The sequence below is a fragment of the Trematomus bernacchii genome, unplaced genomic scaffold (genome assembly GCF_902827165.1).
Source record: "Trematomus bernacchii unplaced genomic scaffold, fTreBer1.1, whole genome shotgun sequence".
Classification (NCBI taxonomy): domain Eukaryota; kingdom Metazoa; phylum Chordata; class Actinopteri; order Perciformes; family Nototheniidae; genus Trematomus; species Trematomus bernacchii.
This window is the reverse complement of record NW_022987820.1, coordinates 77,787-98,774: the sequence shown is the minus strand read 5'-3', so window position 1 is coordinate 98,774 and position 20,988 is coordinate 77,787. Positions and strand designations below refer to the sequence as shown.

The following is a 20,988-nucleotide window of genomic DNA, read 5'->3' as shown; positions in this document are numbered from 1 at the left end:
TTTGGAAGTGCATGACAAGTTGTGTTATTTTAAGGTTTATCAATGGTTGGTTGTATTAGATAGGCACATAGCCAATATATAAACACGGAAGAAAACGAAAGGCAAAAATGTAACCAGCATTCATTACTGGAATAGGTTGACGAACCTTGATATACTGGATGTGACAGAAGGTACTGGAATGGAGGAAGTCTTGTGACACTGGAGCAGGAGCCATTTTCGACAAAAAAACTGATTTGCCCACCTTCTAACAGTGCCACAGATTCTCGATGGGATGATATCTGGTCTTTGAGCCACTTTAGGACATTAACCTTTCTGTTGTTTAACTACTACTGTGTTGCCTCGGCCTTGTGCTTGGGATCATTGTTCTGCTAAAGGGTGAAGAAGAAGGTTCTCCCTGTATTGTGCTGTATCCATTCTTCTGAGATACTCAGTCCCTGCAGACGAAAAGCATGTCAACAGCATGATAGTGATAACGCCAAGTATTATGCAGAGCTCTCTAAAAGGTTTGCTGGTACACCTTCACTCCACGTTTAGCCACTGAACTCTGTAGCTCCTTGATTGTGATTGTTGGCTTCTGGTCTCAGTATTGCTTGTGTAGAATACTGTAATGCAGCTTCCACCTCTTTAGATTCTCAGTCGGAGCTATGATACTCAAACTATTGGAGGGTTTTACCCAGAAAATGAGAGCTATTCTAATGTTTCACAGGTGGGGCCAATTGTAGAGCCTACAGCGTCTTTGTTTGAGGAATAGTTTTCATTTGTGTCAACTTGTAGCTTCCAAAGCACTGGGGTTTTCTGTATACAAAACTAATTTCACATTGAAGGTCAGTCTTCTAAAATGAAATATCAGAACAAAATCCTAACGTTTTGATCCTTTGTAATCCAAACAAATCAGATAAGTTTCAAGTGGGTGAACACTGTTGCAAGTCAGTTTATGGACTAAAACTAATTACACAAACAAGGAATCTCTATCTGTGGACCCAAGGACCAAAAGCTACAAGTTTAATATTAATACGGTTTAAATAAACAATGAAATAACAATGGGAACTATCTGAGAAACTACTGTGAACAGACAAGGCCACACAGACTGAAGGAACAAAAGAGAAAGGTTGAACAGGGACAGGTGAATCTGATCAGGGCAGGTTATCGCAAAGCCGGGAAACACACCAGGAAATAAAATGAATAGATTGGACAAGGGCCCAGAATGTGACAAAAAAGCATTCAGTATTCTTTATTTGGAAGAAGTTGAATAAAACATTTTAAAAACAGCTTAAAATTCAATACAAATAAATAAAATATTGGGGAGTTTCACTCAGGATGTGACCTATAGAGATCATGTATTTTCCAGTTATTGTAATAACTGATTATATATTTTAAATTTAAAATAAACTTAATTTCAACCAACACACCACCAACATCTTCAAAAGGAGCCAACAAAGATTATCCGTCATCCATAAACTCGAAGAACTGTACGTTTCCCCCCCTCTTCTCCGTCTGTACCAAAACAGTATCAATATGCTCACTGTCACCAACCAGACCAAACTCACACGCATCACCAACACTGCTGCCAGGGTGATTGGACTCCCTACACCCAACCTCACAGTGCTTAACAACAGGGCCATCTCACGCATAGCAACCACAACAGAACTGGACATCACACACCCACTCAATCAATTCCTCGCCAGTTTGGTATTTTGAGCAAAACACATCATAGATATGTTTTTTTGTATTTGTATATATCTGAGACCCATAATATATGCCTAAAAATAGCATGATAGGAGATCTTTAAACCTCTTAAGCCCTGAGCCTGTTTTTCAGGTTTCAGACTCGAAAATGCCACTAACACAACAAAGACTATATCTTCACTTCTAAAAGGGGTAAATTAATAATCTTTTTTCTCAAAGCAAGGTTACATCTGTGAGTTGGATGTAGAAGTGTCCGAATCAATATAGATGTTTTTATTTAAAGTAAATTCATATGGAACATAGTAAAAACATGTAAATTCTAATCTCCGCCTAAAAAAAACATTACTTATAGAGAAAATCACCCTTGAATGATGGTAGACTAAAAGCTTTAGGAATCCAAACTATAACATATAATACCCTGTATCAAGATTGATGCAAAACAAGTGAAATCTGACCTTTTTAGAGAGGTTTAGAAAAATAAAGTCCAGGCGGACTCACCTCTGGGTAATTTGGGAACCATCAGTTCCTTTCCATTTTATTACTTTGAATTATCACTATAGGTATTCATTCCATCCAAATACAACTGTTGTAAAAAAAAAAAAAACATACAAAATGAAGTTTGATCCAATTGGAGCAGATTTATTTCAAACATTTTACAGATTTATTTCAAACATTTTACAGATTTATTTCAAACATTTTACAAACACACTATACAATAAAACCACACTCTAGATAGGTAGACTTTATACTTACCTCCTGAATGTAAAACGTTATACTTACCTCCTGAATGTTACAATATTTTGGCATGCCACTCCTGGTAACAATTATTTTTGATATTCAAGCACAGAGGGACCTGGCACTTCACGCAGTGCCAAGGTGTCTTCACCCTCTTTTTGCCAGCATCATGGCAGTTCCTGCAGTACTTCCTGATACGGACATCTTTCCCATAAAACATGGGCCCGCATGTGAGTGGTGGGGGGGGGTGGTGTGGTGCAGAGCCTTCAGCATATTCCAACATTTCTGCAGCAAGCTGCTCCCTGAAAGTCTTCTGTGTGTGTGGCTTTGTCCTGCTGGGGTCACCTTCATCTTGTACAGCTCCTTGTGGAGAAGGAAGCTGTTCACAACTGCAATGTCCATAAAATGGTAAAAAAAAGTCTTGTACCATTTCATCATTTTGTGGAGAACGCTGTAGTACCCGATCAAAGCGTCAGACACATCCACGCCGCCCATGCTTCGGTTGTAGTCAACACAGCGTCAGGAACGGGAACAGTCTTTGTCTGCCACACACCAGCCTGGAAGTTATATGGCCATTTCTTCCTGCAGTCGTCCGATCGGTAGTGAACGTGACGAGGCCTGAGAAAATTATAATAAGTTGAGGAATGTGAGGGTGAGGCAGGTGTGGGCTGGGTGAAAGTAGACAATGGTGAAGCCATTTCATCCTCATCTCCATCACTATGAAAACAAATGTGGAAAAACAAAGAGATTAGATTAATTCCTGTAATTCCTGTTTCCTTGGCAGTAAACATGCCATTTTGAGTGTGTGAATGCAATACATTTAGTGACTATAGATGAACACTGGCCTATACTTTTAGTAAATGTAACAGACAAGAAACACTATTTTTGTAAATAATCCCTCTAATTCCTGCCAAACATGCCATTTTGAGCGTACATTACATTACATTACATTTAGCAGACACTTTTATTTACTATATGAATAATCGTACACCAAATAAATAAGTAATTGATAAAAACAGAGAGATTACATACCTTTCCCGTGGTGGAATTTCATCATCAGAGTTTTGATTGATTGATTGAAAAGTTTATTAACAGCTTGTATATTGGGTACAGTACAGTACAGCTCAAAACATACAATTGTTAAGGGGATGCAGACCAGAGAAAGACTTTCGTCTTGTTTACATCAGGGTCCCCCATTTCCAATTCATCATATCATTTAAGACATATAAGACATATTTGACATACAGATGGCTTATTTACAATTTACATACAGGTGTTTTTTTACATACAGATGGCTTATTTACAATTTTCATTTTAGATTTCGTTCTAATACATCCTAACTGGACATTTAAGACATACCAAGTCTACAGATATACAGTTAGTAACAGAGTATAAAATGCGAGTATATACATAGATGGGGGGGGGAAGCTGTCCATTGTACGACAGGTTGAGATTTGTACCATTACCGGGGCCAGTTTTGCAATGCTCTCCCCCGAAGGTGCTCTTTAAGAGAGGTTTTGAAGGTAAGTATAGTTTTACTTTCCTTTACAGTTGTGGGAAAGCGTTCCACCTTGATGTGGCATAATTGCGAAACGTGTATTCCCCCTTTTTGTGCCAAATCTGGGTTTTACATGATTTGTGGAGCTCCCTCTGGTGTTATGATCATGGTATTCCTTGACCTTTGGGAAGAATTTTGACATGTACATGGGTACCATAGAGGTGTAGTGGATCTTGTAGACCAGGCCCATTGCAAGTAGCTGTACTCTGTCGTCTACTCTAAGCCATCCTAGGTTGTCAAAGTGGGCAGAGGTGAGGTGGGTTCTAGATGAAAGGTTAAGCAGTAGTCTGACCAGTTTATTTTGCGATGTTTGAAGTTTTAGCGCCTTGGAGGTGCTATGGTACCATGACGTGCAAGCATAGTCATAGTACCCTTGAATGAGTGCTCCTGCCAGAGTTTTCAGGGTGCTTTTGTTTACCAGAGAGGAGATCCGGTATAGGAATCTAGTTCTTTGATTGACTTTTTTTATTACATTGGATGCCATTTTGTCACAGGAGAGGTTTGCCTCAAGAATAGATCCTAGGTATGTAATTTCCTTCTTACTAGTGACAATAATGTCACCCACTGCAACTGAGAAGTCGTCGGATTTGCTGAGATTATGTTTCGAACCGAAGAAATGGACTCTGTTTTACCCAGGTGTAATGATAATTTATTATCGGCGAGCCAGGTGCAGATTCTGCCGAGCTCGGAGCTGAGGGTTTTTTCAACCTGCAATCTGCTCCTGTCAGAGACCAGCAGGGCTGAGTCGTCCGCAAACAGGAACAAGTTGCAGTCACATGCTGATGACATGTCATTTGCATAAATTAGGAACAGTAACGGACCTAATATGCTTCCTTGTGGAACACCACAGAGTCACAACGCTCCGGGTTCCGTTCTGGCTGCAGGAGATCCTCGTCGTCTGACTCAGAATCAACAGGTAACATATCTGCATCGCTGTCAACATTAGTCACAATTTCCATTGCCTGTAAAGTAGTAAGCATCTCTTTCCTGCAAGCCATTATTTGACAAAAATCAAAGTATAGAAAAAAGTCCTAAACGCAAATCTTGTAATCTGCTCCGTTATCTGCTGTCCGCTCTGTGCGCTCTGGGTCCTGCTGCAATTCCTGTTGTTTACGTACTAAACACGGCGTAGAGTGTGGTGGTAATGGGTCTGCCGCTGGCTGTCATACTTTATACTTTACGCAGGACCATATCTATGGAACCCATTGGTCGATTTGAGTGATTTACACCTTTTTCTTAACCATTAGATCCAATAAAATCCGATGGGCAGTTCCCAAATCCACGTAAACATTACCATTGCGGACGTAATAGAGAAGCAAACGAAGCATATCTGAAAGTACAAGCCTTGACTGCAAAACTTTATACCCAGTTTATTGCCATAAATATGATGATGGATTATCAGTAAAAAAATTCTACGTGACACAGAGACATTGGATTAACCTTGAGCGGCGTTTTTATTCCGTTGAACACAACTTTTGATCACAAATCAAAAAAGGTAAAATGTAATTATTGTAATATTTTTGAAACCGGATGTTGTTTACTTTCTCTTTTCTGGCTGAAAGCTCCGCAAATTCGGGGTCGTACAGTGATAACACTACATGTATGGAATCTTTGGAGTCTCAGCTTTAATCGGATATCTTGTTTGTGCAGTTACGATAAGTAATAAGGGCATTTTGAGAGTGAGTGCTGTGCAAAAGTCCGTTAGCATTAGTTAGCATTTTTTCGCTCAATACTAATTCAAAGGCTTGGTATTACTCTTGTGTTTCTTTTAGCTAAAAATGGTTCATATCTTCAGTTAGCTGAGATTCTTCCCGTTAATCTGGTGCTACACATTAATAGTTTCATAAATGTTAGATGTAGATAAAAAAAAATTAAATATTGAGGTCATGATTGTAAATTCCACTACTGCAACTCCGTATTATTTCAAAACATTTGTATTATTAACTGATTATGTTTTTTGTATTACCTTTTTAAACTATGTTGTAAGAATTTAACCTGTTAAGCCCGAGAGACCCCGGTACTGGGGCACTGCCGCAACATCTTGCAGGAAACAGTGTCTGAGGGCATGTTCATTTAATAAAACTATTAATGTTTTATATCCATGTAACGGGAAGAAACTCATCTAACTGATCATTTTTATTTTATTTCAAAAGAAAACCCACAATGCTAACACTGAGCCTCTGAATTAGCAACGAGCGAAAAAGGCTAACACCTTACTGCACCGAAAATCACTCACAAAACCTTATTATTTATCTCTTTTCTACATCCATGACATCGTTTCACATCGTGAGGTGACACAGAATCGAAGGGTACCCTCATTATCACTCAATTATACAAAATGGCGACGTTATAAGCAAAAACGGACATCAAAACAGGTGACGCTAGGTAGCTAAAAATGCTAACATTTTTACCTTGGCTCTGTAGTCTCTCCAAAGTGGTCTTCAATGGCATTAAAACGATAAAAACGCTGCTGAAGTTAATACATAGGTTAATCCAATGTGTCTGTGTCCCTTTGAAATGATTTCTGATAATCCATAAGCATTAAAACTGCTTTTCCGTTTCCAGATGTCAAAGCTAGAGATAGGTTCACTCTGATGCTAAATTACATGCGTGAAGCCCCCACCTCTTCTCTTCGCAATGAGTGTGTGTGGGGGACTCCCCCTTAGATTCTATTGGCTCTAACTGTCAGAAAGAGGTGTCAACCATCAAAATCGAGCAAGGGAAGCCAGAGATATGGAAAATCCACCCAAATGACCCCAGAAGTGATTTATTTTTGCTAAATCTCTCTAAAAAGGTCAAATGTCACTTGTTTTGCATAAATCTTGATACAGGGTACTTATTATATGTTGTACTTTGGATTCCTAAAGCTTTTAGTCTACCTTACCATCATCCAAGGGTAGTTTTCACTATAAGTATAAAAGAATCTTTGGACGGACACTATCATTTACAGTTTTTTACTATGTAAAATCTGAATTTTCTTTAAAATAAAAAACATCTATATTGATTCTGACTTTTCTACATCCAACTCACAGGTTTATCATTACTTTGAGAAAAAAGATTATTAATTTAACCCTTTTCGAAGGGAAGATATGGCCATTTGTTCTGGGAATGTAATTTTCGAGCCTGAGACCTGAAAAAACAGGCTCAGGGCTTAAAAGGTTAATAAAGTTTCACATCAACTTCTTCAAGGAATGAATAATGAATATTTTTTCTTGTGTTCATTCTTTGGCACATTCTGGGGCCCGTGTCCAATTTGATGTTTCCCAACCTCTTTTATTACCTGCTCCCCCCTGATCAGACTCACTACCCGAACATATTTATACCTCCTTTGTTAGTTTAGTCTGTGTGCGGCATCTTCTTCTGTTGCCAAAGAGTTGTTTTTGTTTTTGAGTTAGAACATTCTCATATAATCATTGATGAATTAAGAGGTCATCCCTTTATGTTGCAGATAATAAGGTGTGGAGCTAATTTTAACTACTTTTAATATTTAACATTTATAGGCTACTTAATAATACATAACACTAGTTTATCTATATTTGCATTATTTATCTCAATCTGCAATATTAATAACTCATATTTGGAAATAATATTGTGGATTTCTGGTATAATAGTTGGTACATCTAAAGTGCCTCAGAAAAAGTACAGTTCTTGAGATAATGTACAGTACACAACTTTTCCTCTAGCTGCGTCTGAAATGTTGACCATCCTTAGATCATGAATGGCTCGCCTCATAGAAATACAACAATGATGAATGCAGTGTTGCTACAGATATGTGTGTTTGAATGGTGTCATTACAGGGTTTCCACACAGGAGAGGCTCTGCTGCATGGAGATTTAAATTACATTTGTAGTTTCCCCAATTTTGCACTAGTGATTGGTCAACTATTTCTGCGGTTTTAAAGAGGCCATATTATGCTTTTTGGAGGTTTTCCCTTTCCTGTAGTATGCTGTAAAGTTTGTGTGCATGTAAATGGTCTGCAAAGGCTAAATCCCTGTGTTCCCTCCAGAGAGAGTTTCTCTCTTTTTACTATGTTCAATCTGAATTTACTTTAAAATAAAAAAATTCTATATTGATTCTGACTTTTCTACATCCAACTCAGAGGTTGATCATTGCTTTGAGAAAAAAGATTATTAACTTACCCCTTTTAGAAGTGAAGATATAGTCATTTGTTCTGGGAATGTCATTTTCTAGCCTTATACTCAGGTGCGACTTGTAGTCCGGAAAATACGGTCACACGGTAATTTGGATATTCCAAGTCTTAATAGCACCAAGAAACACTGTATTCTTTGTGTTTCTTCTTCCAGCTTAACAACCCTCTAAAACCCAATCAGTCAGCAGCAGTGGCTGCCGGCCCATAGGGGCGCTAGGGGCGCCGCCCCCCCTCTTCCCACATGTTTGATTTTCATTACAAATAAAAAATAAATAAAAAAATATATTTAAAAAAATATATATATTATTTTTTAATGAACAAGGTAAATATTATATAGTTGGTATCAGTAAAATGTATAATCTACAATAAAATCTCGTTTTAAAAAAATTGTTTTACGATGTCTAAAGTTACTGATAAGTCACATGTTTCCTGCCTGGCCGCAGCGTGTATCATTACCCTCTCGTCCCGGGCGGTAAGAAAGGAGCCCTCAGCCAGAGCAGCAGCAGCCAACAAGGCTGACTGTTGCTTTTGTCTGTGGAAAAATGGGACACACTTTTCTTATGCAAACCCACTGGAAGTGTTGCTTCATTATTTTTGAGAATTTGGTAGTACATTTACAGACCTACACTTTTTTCTGTACAGCTACACACAAATAGACAAAGGCATTTTTTGTCTTAATGCAAATTGTAATACTTTAAATGTCTTTACATTTGACTTTGAATTCTTTGGCATAAAAATTAAGAAAACAGAGAAAGAAAGAAAGCTAAAAAACGATGTAGAAGTAAAATAAGTATGTAGAAGGTGATACAACTTTTAATAACAAAGAAAAAGGTAATAAAGAAAGATTACATAACATTTCAAACACATTTTTTTAAAATGTGAGGAGTTGCACTGGTTATGTTCCTATAATGTGAGAGATGTAACTCAGGTTTTCACCATGGTCCTTCAAGGGTTTAAACTGCAGGGGGCTTGCCTCAATAGAGACATTTAAGAGGATCTCTATAATATCCACATTTTTGGTGCCACTTAAAAAGCTGTAATTGTTTTGTTCACTGTAACACCAACATGTGCAGATGTGTTAACAAAGTAACACAAACACCATCAAACATTGCAAAAGTGAATATTTTTTCAATTGAGTTGTCATGCCAGTTGTCCCTGACTAGATTGTTTCGGAAGTGAAATGTATGCTTTTGAATTACTCCCAACAGACATTACCCCTTTCCTTACATTATCCCAGTCCTCAGGCCATAAGACTCTAAGAGCTCATTAAGTGCCTCCATAAACCGTTTATATCTGTTTGCATCTGGCTATTTATTTATGTATATATCATATTCCATTTACGTGTATTTAGACTCTTCTCGCACTATCTGTATTTTATTTGTATTTTACTTGTACATTTTGCAAAAATTCTTTATTTCTATTCTGTTATTTATTCTGTATTTGTATTGGTTTTATTTGTTTTATGTCCTAATATATATTATGTTGCATTGTTGAAGGAGCCTGGGGACTTAGTTTTTCATAACCATAATTACACTGTAGCTAATGTGCACATGACAATAAAGCTTTGAATCTTTGAAAAGTCATGACCATCAACACTAACACTGGCTGTCACTACACACCGTACCATACCCATGTTTACATTCATATTCATACTGTTATATCTATCTATTCTTATGCATATGTTGTTAAGAAAATATCACTCGTCACCCGGCTTGAGCTTCAATATCAGGATCCATGTATTTATTATTCTCTCAAGAATGGAAGTAGTCATCACAAACAGAGCATTTGGTACAACTAGTTCCTGAACAGTGTCCTTCACATGCCTATATACAAGAGAGGGAGTTACACAGTCACAATATACAGGAGTTCAAAGCAGTATTCAATGCTTAGTTCAGATTAGCTAAGGCCCACGTAAGCAATAACATGGACGTCATATGTCTATCTCCATAGAGGCTGAATCATCATGTTAATCACATAGCTATCATATGCCTAAAACAGTGTGTCGTGACGCTCTTCTAGGTAATCATACATCCTGTTCTGTACACAGCTACGGTTGGGCCTTTGTTATCAAGTGCTACTCTGATATTGGAAGAGTACATTCAGTATTTTCCCAACAATATATGTATACACCATACATGCCATAGTGAGACATCTGACACATGTTACTCTGAGAACCAGGGTTACGCTGGTAACAGTTATGCCAGATTTAGAAAGAAGAAGAGAAGAAGAATATACCCTTAAAGGTGGGGTAGGTAAGTTTGAGAAACTGGCTTGAGATACACTTTTTGTTATATTCCATGGAATGCTCTTAACATCCCGATAGCAATGAATATCTTACAGTAAGAGCTTTGACAAAAAATCCATACAAAAATGTCATCTGTGGAAGCCGTAGTACTGTAAAAAGCACGACCAATCATTTTAGCCGGCCCGGCTAAAATAACTGGATGGCCTACCTGCCTGTCAGCCTTCCATCTGTGCACAAACTTATCTCGTGCCCTCATTGGTCATGTGCGCGTTCGTGTGTTGGAGGAGGGGCTCTGTAAGGAAGTGGCAGATTTTCTCCGGTTGTGTATTTTCAAATTCTAGCGATCTCGAGCTGGTTTCTCAAACTTACCTACCCTACCTTTAATTGTCCCACAGAGGGGAAATGTACATTCTGCATTGACCCCTCATAGTGTTAGGAGCAGTGGGCAGCCATTATGCAGAAGAAGATAAAGAATGTATTTCTTATTTCTGTTTCCAACTGACTGAATAAAACACCTTTTAAAATCTTTTAAATGGTGTTTGAAATAATTAAAGCGGTCTAAATTAGCCAGAAATAAGACAGAATCCTTTTAATGACTCCAAGTGTCTGATTTGTTGTACATTCAAATATCTAACAGTAAATACAAGTATATCTTAATCAACTCATGAATGAATAAGTTGATTGACAGTAAATGCCAAATGTTTTAAATGTAAAGATGGAAAAGAATCATGGTTCAAGCTTTCGAATGTAAAATGTACAATATAATAATGTTGACAAAGCGGTAGGAAGATTTGACTCTGGGTCCTTTTGACAGCATTTCTCAACTTTTTTTAAAAGTTTAATAAATCAAAATATTAATTGATGAAACAAATAATATTTAGCAGATGTATAAAAAAGAAAGTAGGTGCAATTACCTCCATAATGTGGTATGAATTATAAGTAACAACCTTGTAATACTTGAAAAACATTTTCCTGATAACACATTACCTAAACTTATGTTTAAGAAATGTATGTAAGACTTTCTGTTGTAATTTCTCGTGTGGTAAAGGATCTGAATACTTCCTCCATCCAACAAAATAATATTACATTAATGGAAATTATAATAATAATAACTAAAATAACACAGTATAAAAAGAAAGTTTGATCACATACGTTTTATTAAAAGATCCCAAAGACTGAATCCAGTAAAAATGTTAAACAAATTAAGAAAGAATCAGGCAAGAACAGATTAATTCAGATTGTATATGTGTGCAAGAATAAATGTGTAAAATAAACATTTCACATACATTTTTCCCCAAAAATTGATTGTAGTGAATAGGAATAAAAAAAAAAACCTCGTCACCTAATGGTAAAGTTTCACCATAACTAGTGACTCTGCGGATAATCAGGTTAATGTGAGCATGCACATCCAGAGACGGATCTGATCTTCATGTCGAAGGTTTTCAGGGAGTACTTCGTGCCCTTCCATGTCTTCCAGATAACCCCAACATATCGATATACAGTGGTGGTCCCGCGAGGTGCGTATAAGCCGGTGGGGTTGGCATGGATTAGGGTTATGCATTTGGAGTACCAGAATCCACCGATAGAATTCTGAGCGCAGTTTACAGTGTAAATGTCCTGGTCTCTGTCAAACGTGGTGAACTTCATGTTGTTGTGGTTTGTCAAACTGTCCCCTAGAAATAAAAACAAACAAACTTGAAACCCAGAAACACTTATTTTAATGCCAATGTGTGTCAGTGGGTAATATATTTTATTTTATGTTTTTATAAATGACTTAAAGAACAATAGGTACAGCACATGTATGCCTCTTAAATAGTGATAGAATATAACCGGGCACATTTGTATTTAAGTAGAATATTAAGGTATTTCTATTTTATGTAATTTAATAAAAGTTTTCTAATATTACATTTCTCACACGTCCAAATTGCAACACTTAAGTCCCAAGAAATACCCACCAAGTGTCACCAGACCAACCTTTCCTCACGCTATTTTTCATTACATTTTTAACAACACTATAGAGAGGACATATTATGCTAGTTTTCAGGTTCATATTTGTATTTTGTGTCTCTTATGTGACTGTGACATGCTTTAATATTCAAAAAGCTCTTTAGTTTCCTCAAACTGCCTGTGCTGCAGCACCTCTTTTCACCCTCTGTCTGAAACCAGAGCCCAGTCTGCTCTGATTGGTTAGCTGGCCAGCACAGATTGTGATTTGTCAACCGCTTAGAGATACCCCGCTCCTTAGCCTATCGCGTAAGATGCGTTGGAAAGCTAGACAATACAAGCAAGAGTGTTACGTAGTGATGTCACTATGTTACGGAAGTAAACAAAGGAGTCCAATGGAGGCGTTTAAGACATGGGGGGAGTGTGGGAGAGAAACTCCCTCTGGAGGGAGCTTTGGGAATATAGCCCAGACCATTTACATGCACAAAAAACTATATAACACTACAGGGAAGGGGAACCCCCCCCCAAAAAAAACATTAGGGCCTCTTTAAACCTACATTTCCCAAAGTAATATCCACACAGTAATCCTTACCTGCTTTTCCGCCAGTGAATTTGCCCAGGTGAAGCTGATAACCGTCAACCTCAGAATCGATGGAGAAGGAGGAGTACTTGGCGTACCTCTTCCCACGCTCAAAGTCCTCCATGTCGATCCGCAGCTCGTTCTCCTTCCTCAGAGTCAGCAGGAAGATGTTTTCCAGGCCTTAGAAAAGGAAAAAAAAATCTTATGTTTTCCCATGCTCCTTAGGGACCTGGGGAACATGATGCACGGTAGGCTCCATATAGAGTCTCCGCACTGTTTTTCCATGCACACTCTACACAAGGTAAGCGTGTCTGAGTGTGCCTTATCCAAGCTGCGGCCCCAACTTCTCCACGGTTACAACCGAATGGGAGGAAGTGGGGATGCGGTGGATGTTAGCCAAAAGCCGGTCAGGGACAGTGTGATGGGTCAATGTTGTTGGACGACAGGGCGTTTATACATCGGGGCTCCGCCCACTGTACCCATAGAGTCCAGTAGAGGGCGGAGCCTGTGTGAGATATAACGAGGGGTTACGTATTGTAACCCTGGTTATATATGCACAGGCGGAGCCCTCTACCTGGGGGCCCTGTCTGTCCTATGCCGCTCGCTGAAGAGGGTGTAGGATGACGGTCGGAGGGCGTAGCCGCCTTATATACTGTGGGCATGCGCACGCATTCAGGTAGGCTCGCCCCGATTGGCCGGCTACGTTTACGTAACTCAGTAGGTGAAAGCACGCACAGCATGATAGAGAGTAGTACCCATAGAGTCCAGTGAGTAGAGGGCTCCGCCTGTGCTTATATAACTAGGGTTACAATACGTAACCCCTCGTTTTTCTTCCTCCTTAAGCTAAACATACAGTATCATATATGGAGCAAAGCAAAGCCTGCAAGTTGAGGCAGTCACAGGGGGCAGGTCAGTAACGCTGACCTTGGACCCCCCTGTTACCCCCTTCCAAAATAAAAGTTTATAATATTACCATTTATTGGCTATAAGGCTGGCGTCAACGAACTACTGTAACTCAGCATTGTAGTCGGACCCCTTAGAGCGGTACACCGCCACTGGCCATGCAGGATAAAAATCAACACTTGTCATCTCCGACCAGAGGCTGTTCCCTTTTTACTTCAAGTAAGATTCAAGCCTAGACATTGAGAGACTAAAAATCACAGAAACCGCAGGATATTGTTGCTGTAATGTGAAAGAAGAGAACACTTCACCTGGGATGCCGAGACCCGGATGTTAACAAACGGCAACCCGCCCCAGGCATTGTGTTTTTTATGTGGGGAGAAACTAGCCAACAGCTCGATGAAACCAGCGCACCTCCAGAGACATCTCAGCACCAAACACCTGTGTCATGTTGGTAAGCCACCGGAGTTTTTCAAGAGAAAACTTGCTGAGTACAGATCCTCGCAAGAGATGATGCGAAAAGCCTCCACAACATCAGCCAAAGCACTGGAGGCATCGTATGCGGTGTCACTGCTCATCGCTAAAGCCAAAAAGCCGTACACGATCGCTGAGGACCTGTTACTCCTAAAGAGTGTCAGTGCAGTGTTATTACATAGTTTGTTTATAATTGCACATTTTTTACAAAGTTTTTTTTTTTTTTTACCCTTTCATGCATTGTGGTCACTACATTAGAGACTGCTAATTTAATGCTGTTTTCTTGTATATGCATGGGGTTTCGGATGGTATAGTTGCACATCAGGCACCACTGTGGATTTTATTATAATATTTGTGTATTGTATTATGTAAGGGATAATACAATACACAAAAAAGAACACCCTTCAGGCTCATCAAGATCCACTCGGGTGTTCTTTTCCCCATAATGACCAAGTCGCTGCACATTATCCCGCTTATTACAAGGCCACATTCTCAACAAAGTAACAATATGACTCCCAATATTAATTGACATGCTTTTATAGATTTAGAAAATGTTTTTATTGATTTAAAGAAAAGTAGGCTATTATTATTATTTAAAATGACATGCATCCGCTAAGAAAAATAGTCCGTTGTCCACTGTTTGAAAACTACCGTAGCAACGGCAGGAACTGCTTCGATAGCGTTTTTTGCGGACCTTTTTGATTACAGATTTGAAAACATCGTTGCTTGCTTTAAAAGTAGCACAATTCATTATGTCAACCTTGGAAAGTATCTAGATTATCCCTGCCCTAATGCCAAAGTAACGTTGCAAACTGAATATGTTTTGCCGTTTGATGTCTATGTCAGGACCGTTGCGTAAAAAGGAGGGTTTCTGCCCCGTTAACTTCTCCGCTGTTTTCTTGTCCCAGTTTGCTTTTCGGCCAAACTGTATACAGTTAAATCGACCGGACTTCTTCTCTGCAGATGTGACGTGAGCTTCCTTAACAACGGTCAATAAATCCTTGACAGCGGTCTGTACTACTGGATTAACAACGTGTCACGTGTTCTGAATTGACCAATCAGAATCGAGTATTCAACTAAGCCATGTAATAAACATAGATAGTTTTTGCATAATATATCATTTTGTTCATGGGTTTATTTATGTACTTAAAAAATCTGTTTTAAAAAAATTCTCATGCATAAGATGAAAATATCGTTAGTTTGGTTGTAATTCGTTCATGAAGGAGTTAATAAATCACACACTGATGGAACATGACTATATTGTAATTATTTATTTTGGCTTCTTTCTATCAATTATGTTCGGGGTCGGTCAGGGGTATACATTACTGAAAAAAGTTGTGAGAAGCACGCTGTAAAGGACAAAAAAATAACAACTGAAACAAAGAACTGTACTTACAGTTACTGAAATAAATAACTGTACAGAAGCACAAAGCAATTACTGTATTTTATGTTTATTTTACGCAATTACTATATAGTGTTTTTTGTCTTTTTTCACCCGTTTTATTGTATAATATAAATACAAAAATAACTGGCCCCAGGCTGGTCCCCCCCCAGAAAAATTGGTCTAGAGCCGTCACTGGGCAGTCACACCCAGCATTCACCAGTAGGCACCAATCATTTAAATGTTCCTTCATCTGCCAGCATCATTAAGATGAAAAATGTGTTGAATTTATTAGTTGAACACTCACCGAGCCAATATTCTCCTGCCATGTTCCCAAATCCGAATTTATAGTTACTCCAGGGCCTGTAGAAGTTTATAGTCCCATCCATCCTCTTGAGAAATACCTGAGAGGAAGAGTAGGGAGAAGATTGATACAGGATAATAGTATACCAACATGTTCTACTACAATAACTACATCTGGAGAACTTTACAAAGTATCTTGACCAGTAAACAGGACTGTTCCGATGTCAATTATTGAAATGGAAAAGAATAATCAAGACAAATTATTTGTTGTATTCCTGGAGGCAACAGAAAAAGCTGAAGCAGTTAAGACCAGTCAATGAGTTCTCAAAGCAGGTTTACAAGGTCTAAGAAAAGCACACCAGTCTGATAAAATCTGATATACTGACCGTCCATCTGCCCCCCGTCAGTGTTCATGTCACAGAAGACTTGCAGGGGAGTGTCGGGACCCCCGGGGAAGATGGTGTACACCCCACTGGAGCTGGTGTTGTCATTGCAATAGATGTCATTGCAGTCGAAAGGCAGAAAATCCTTCGAGGCCAGTGGCAGCTGAGGGCTAAAAACCCAAGAAGAGCCACGAATAATGTCACCTGGATGCAAAAGAGAAGAGATTTAAATACCTACAGCACCTTTTGAAGTGATTTCCTGCACAGTTTTTAATGGTTATACATTAGTTTTAATGATTATTAATTGCATCAGAGTAGATCAGTTTGAGACAGCTCCAAGTATTGATGCTTGTATTGATTATCAGCAGAGAAACAGAGACATTTAAATATATATATTTGTGTGTTTCTTACCTGCATCATCTTCATAGTGGAGAGGAAGGTCTACGCTGAGTTCACTCTGTTGTTTGAGGTGATTCTTGTTTGGACCCTAGGCATTTAAACAAACTGTGCATCACGTGTTTTTGGAAGTGCGTGACAAGCTGTGTTATTTAAGGTTTATGAAAAAAAAATGTAACCAGCATTCATTACTGGAATAGGTTGAAGAACCTGATCAACTGGATGTGACATAAGGTACTGGGAATGGAGAAAGACTTGTGACACTGGAGCAGGAGCCATTTTCGACAAAAAAAAAAGATTTGCCCACCTTCTAACAGTGCCACAGATTCTCGATGGGATGATATCTGGTCTCTGAGCCACTTAGGACATCAAACCTTTTTGTTGTTAACCACTACTTGTGTTGCCTCGGCCTTGTGCTTAGGATCATTGTTCTGCTAAAAGGTGAAGAAGAAGGTTCTCCCTGTATTGTGCTGTATCCATTCTTCTGAGATACTCAGTCCCCTGCAGACGAAAAGCATGCCAACAGCATGATAGTGATAACAGCAAGTATTATGCAGAGCTCTCGACATGGTTTGCTGGTGCACCTTCACTCCCACGTTTAGCCACTGAACTCTGTAGCTCCGTGATTGTGATTGTTGGCTTCTGGTCTCAGTATTGCTTGTGTAGAATAATGCAGCTTCCACCTCTTTAGATTCTCAGTCTGAGCTATGATACTCAAACTATTGGAGGGTTTTACCCAGAAAATGAGAGCTATTCTAATGTTTCACAGGTGGGGCCAATTGTAGAGCCTACAGCGTCCTTTGTTTGAGGAAATAGTTTTCATTTGTGTCAACTTATAGCTTCCAAAGCACTGGGGTTTTCTATATACAAAAACTAATTTCACATTGAAGGTCAGGTCTTCTAAAATGAAATATCAGAACAAAATCCTAAACGTTTTGATCCTTTGTAATCCAAACCAAATCAGATAAGTTTCAAGTGGGTGAACAACTGTTGCAAGTCAGTTTTAGGACTAAAACTAATTACACAACAAGGAATCTCTATCTGTGGACCCAAGGACCAAAAGCTACAAGTTTAATATTAATACAGTTTAAATAAACAATGAAATAACAATGGGAACTATCTGAGAAACTACTGTGAACAGACAAGGCCACACAGACTGAAGGAACAACAGAGAAAGATTGAACAGTTACAGGTAAATCTGATCAGGGCGGGGCAGGTTATCGCAAAGCCGGGAAACACACCAGGAAATAAAATGAATAGATTGAACAAGGGCCCAGAATGCGACAAAACAGCATTCAGTATTCTTTATTTGGAAGAATTTGAATAAAACATTTTAAAAACAGCATAAAATTCAATACAAATAAATAAAATATTGGGAAGTTGTACTCAGGATGTGACCATAGAAGATCATGTATTTTCCAGTTATTGTAATAACTGATTATATATTTTAAATTTAAAATAAACTTAATTTCAAACCAACCACAACCAACCAACATCTTCAAAAGGAGCCAACAAAGATTATCCGTCGTCCATATACTCGAAAAAACTGTACGTTTCCCCCCCCCTCTTCTCCCTCTACTATACCAAAGCATTATCAATATGCTCACTGTCACAACCGGACCAAACTCACACGCAATCTCCAACACTGCTGCCAGCGTGATTGGACTCCCTACAACCCAACCTCACAGTGCTTAACAACAGGGCCATCTCACGCATAGCAACCACAACAGAACTGGACATCACACACCCACTCAATCAGTTCCTCGCCCCACTGCCACCCAGGCGTAGGTACAGAGCACTGAGATGCAAACGTTTTGGAAAAAGCTTGATTCCTGCAGCCATTGCTCCTTAAAGGTCTCCTATCATGCAAATGCACTTTTTTACGTCTTTTATACATGTGTGTCAGGGAACTCACAAGTGTCAGAAAATAAAACCCTCTTATTTTCCTCCGTACCCAAATCTCTAAAAACGGGGGTACAACGGAGCTGATCCAGATTTGAGTCCGATATGACGTAATATCGGAAATGTGGACCCACAGCATTATCAGAAACGTTGTGCTATCAGAAACAATGCGTGACGTGTTTTGGACGTAATATGGTCTTTGTTTACATTAGCAAGCGTTGCTAACACTCAGAGCTAACCTGTACCGGAGAGGTATGTGTAAAAAACAACAAGTCCTCCAACTCAATACGACCAACTAGGTCGATTGTTCAAGCCCTTATTACGACCAAATAGGTTGGTTTTGTTCAAGCGCTTAGTACGACCTATAATCACGTTTTAAAGTTTTCAACCTCTAGTGCTCCCGTTGATTGCAAACGTTACAGAGGGTCATTAGGCGCGTTCACACCGGAGTACTTTGGAGTACTTTTCCCACAATAGTTCATCAGAACTACGATATATTGGCGTTCACAACCCAAAAAGCCCCAGGAACTAAAGTAGCTCAAATTAGTTCGTCCGACCCGCTTTTCAGTCCCTGCTAGAGAGCAGGGGACTGTTGTGGGAGAAAAATAGTTCGTACATCTAGCTAGCTAGCTATTCTCAGCCATGCCGCCGCTATGAACACGTTTTGACTTGTGAATAAGTGTGCAATGTTCTGTAATTTGCTTCACTAACTCATGGCACTAATCGTGTGTTTCAGGCGAGGTGTTTCTCTCAGGATTAGAAACTAGTTTTCCCCTCCGGGATAAAACGATAATATAACGTTAGCAATTAGCATGCTAGCTGGACATAATGCTACCTCTGTATTCTTACCTCTAACAATACATTGTAGTTGCTTATAATTTCAAGTATTTGCAACATTCATTCTACATGTTAATGGTAAAAGCTTAAACAGTTGATTACCTGCATGCCACAAAGACTGATGTTCTAATATTTTTTGCACATTTAAGTAGAAATGTAATTGAAATTCTATTTTTTTTTCCTTTTTTTTATTGATTGTTATAATTGTACTCAGCCATGTTATGTTAGATGTCAATCCACTTACACTGTAACTACTCTGGCCTTGAAAGAAGGTTACACATCTAACTGATGTCCACTAATCCCTATAAAACAAAGTTCAAGCATACATAAGCACAAAACAATAAATAAGGCACTTTGATATTTATTCTTTATTTGATATTATTTGATCCTATCTATCTATCTTATCTTCTACTTTACACCTGCATTTTGGTACACTGTCCCTGCCCTGCACCATGTCCAATGTTGGACAATGTTGTCTCGTTGTTGCGATTAAACTGATCTTGTATCTTGCATATTTCACCTTAGGAAAGTGGGCACGCGATGACAGCTTCCTTGACACCATCATGGCGATGGGACCGCCGTGCCATGGTCAGCAAGGAGAATGAGGACCTGCGTGCCAAGGAGAGTGCATGACGAACGCTGCTGCATTCACACAAGGCCCAGGAATCGAGGTGGAGCAACACAATAACCTTTCAGGCTGGGCTTCTGGCAGTGCTAAGCGAGCTCATTAAATCCAACAGGCCTTCAATACAAAAATTAAGAAAAACTTGTCGTCCATTGATAAACTGTACAATGACTTGTTGGGAGGCGTGTTGTGCAGTGGTCTGGTGCGTTGGTGTTCGGGATCAGGGGGAGCACAGGTTCAAACCCCACTTGCAGTCAGGATGTCGTTGTGTCCCTGGGCAAGACACTTCACCCCAAATTGCCTACACCTGGGACAGTTCATTTTGTATTATTGTGATTATATATATATGCCACTGTTATTAATACTGACACCTAACTTTGGCACTAAGGTGTGTCTGCTGCTGAGCCTACCTATTGTTATTATATATATATAATATATATATATTGCCACTGTTATTATATTGTTTGATACTACTGACACTTATTGATCTGCTGCTGATAAATAAAAGAGAACCTACATGCACGGCACTAGCATCATGACTGTCTTTGTTTAAACCAGCAGCAGTGCAGCGGTACACAGACTAACCTGTGTGTGTGTAACATAGTTCTTCAGGTGTGTATGCTTAACATGCATGTATTATCACAGTAAAGATGGTATACAAAAGTTTTTAAAGAGCTTCAACCATCATCCCATTGTCTTTAACACACATTTAACATAATAATATACTCATTAATATACAAATATACAGTATGAGTACTGTTTTGATACTGACATTTAATCTTTGCACTTAATCTTTGTGTGTCTGCACTATTGTAATTGTGTCTGTTGACTGGTAATAAAAGAGAGAACCAAATGCACTGTACAAAAGATCAGCTTTATTGTCAATTTAC

General features: G+C 38.9%; 1 pseudogene; it reads right to left on the bottom strand.

Moving 5' to 3' along the window:
• Positions 1-11,512: 11,512 nt before the first annotated feature.
• On the bottom strand, positions 11,513-16,808 carry LOC117498845 (annotated as a pseudogene).
• Between the last annotated feature and the right edge of the window lie 4,180 nt (positions 16,809-20,988).